This window comes from Taudactylus pleione, unplaced genomic scaffold (assembly GCF_031769625.1).
Source record: "Taudactylus pleione unplaced genomic scaffold, aTauple2 ptg000546l, whole genome shotgun sequence".
Classification (NCBI taxonomy): Eukaryota; Metazoa; Chordata; class Amphibia; order Anura; family Myobatrachidae; genus Taudactylus; species Taudactylus pleione.
Window position 1 is genome coordinate 3034323 of NW_028284948.1, and position 2328 is coordinate 3036650.

The 2328-nt window shown below is 38.7% G+C and overlaps 1 pseudogene; it reads right to left on the minus strand.

The window, feature by feature from the left end:
* Window positions 1-2209: 2209 nt before the first annotated feature.
* On the minus strand, window positions 2210-2328 carry LOC148500824 (5S ribosomal RNA; annotated as a pseudogene).

The following is a 2328-nucleotide window of genomic DNA, read 5'->3' on the forward strand; positions in this document are numbered from 1 at the left end:
TTTATTATGTTGATGGAAGTTATCATGGACAGACAGAAAAAGGAGCAACCGAATCGGGGTATGCTGTGGTAGATGACACAAACCATTTTTTCTGATCCACTTGCACCTCCTCACTCAAAATAATTAGCAGAATTGGAAGCATTGACCAAAGCATGTCAATTGGCAGAAGCAAATAGCGTAAATATATGCACAGACAGCAGATATGCATTTGGCTTCGTGTATGATTTTGGTGAATTATGGAAACAAAGAGATTTTCTCATGGCAATGGGCAACTCAATTGCTCACGTAGAAGAAGTAAAGGAGTTGCTTGATGCAATACAATTGCCTTCACAGATTGCAGTCATTATATGCCAAACACACATGACAGGGCATGATGAGATTACTAAAGGCAATCACAGAGCAGCAGCACAAAAATAAATTGTAAAAGAAAATGTTTGTTCAGATATTGACATGTGTATACCAAGTGAACAAACTCTAATCTATATGCAAGAGGTTTGTGATTTACAGGAAAGGACTAAGTGGGAAAATGGAAAGTGCATGCAAGACCATGAAGACCTATGGTGCAGCTGTGAAGGTAAGCCCATTGCCCCAAAATCACTTTTGCCGGCATTGGCACAGATGTCCCATGCCTGACCCATGTAGGTAAGATGGCCATGATCAGTCTGATCCAGACCTATTGTTATGCACCTGGCATTAGTTGCAGCCAAATACTGTGTTTCTTGTATTATCTGTTTGCAGAAGAATGCGGGGAGACCAGTCAAAACAATACCTTCACATATTCCCCAGACAACTGGTCCTTTCCAAATCATACAGATTTATTTCATTCAGCTTCCAAAGGTTAGGATGCTTCAATATATATTAGTATGTGCATGTGTATTCTCACGCTGGGTTGAAGGATATGCAGTAGCTACTGTGACTGCATCAATTATGGCAAAGAAACTGACACTGGAATTTGTCTGTAGGTATGGTATACCTTATATGATTTCATCTGATCAGGGCACACATTTTACAGGAATAGTGTTTAAGAAAATGTGTCGACTACTTGGAATAAAACAACAGTTACACACAGTTTATCATCCTCAGTCGAGTGCTAAAGTGGATCATTGTAATTGGACTATTAAGAATAGACTAGCCAAAATGTTCAAAGAGACTGGTTTACAATGGCCGGAGGCTTTACCCCTGGTCTTGCACTCAATCAGAGTCACCCCTAGAGGAGAGTTGAACATTTCCCCTTATGAGATCTTGTTTATAAAGTTTCCTAATGTCATTGTTGCACCCGCATATGAACTCAGTAAGAAAATTACTTAACTGTGAATTATCTTAGAATAAATGTGATGACTATGGCGCCAACCAACAACAGTAAATAAAAATAAAACTGAATAGTTCAGACTGTAGTGAACAAATAAGGTGAAATAGGATCTGCGTCTCCGTAACATCTGTGACTTCCGCCCTCACTTCTGGCTCCACGTGGCATCCGTCCTTCAGTGTCCGGGGATGGTATCGCGGGTGTCCACGTGACTTCCGCCCTGATTCCAATGTTCATCATCTCGCAAGCATCCACCCATAGACGACGTCATCGACCTCCCACTCAGGTTTAGCGCTTCTTGCTCCTATCATATTCCAGGAATAGGCACTGCCATACGTCTGTGGAAGCAGAAAAATTTTTTTTTGGAAAATAAAGAACGCCATTTTTAGACAGGGTAATTTCGCCCAAAGTGTTAACATTAATAGACACACCACTTGGATAAGCATAAAATGATGGTGACGTTATAGATCAATAAGCCGAGATATAGCAGCATAATTTTTTTAAAAACACAACATCGAATTCCAAATGGCAAATTAAAAGATGAAGTATTACTAAAAGATATGATATAAAATATGATGAAATTGACGACGAGGCATAACTCACTGGCTGGTTAAGAAAAATAAATAGTAATAACTTAATAATTTGAAAAAATATATATAAAAACATAAAACTTAAGAAAGCACTGGCTAATAAATATAGTAGTAGGCAAGCAAGAGTCTTCATAAAAATCTTTGAAAAATTATCTTTAAAAATGAATTATTTATAAATAAATAAATTAATTATTTAGAAACAGAGGAGGGGGTTGGTTGATAAAATTCATGAGTAGCCATGGAACAAAGGTAGAGAGTTAAAGCCATTCAGAGACCCAGTGGCTATCTCGCACCCTGTTGTAAGTATGTAGGAACACTACAACACCTGGTATTCCCAGGAGGTCTCCCATCCCACTACTGGCCAGGCCCATACATGCTTAGTTTCCAAGATTGGACAAAATTGGGCATATATACAATGGTTTGGTTGTAGGT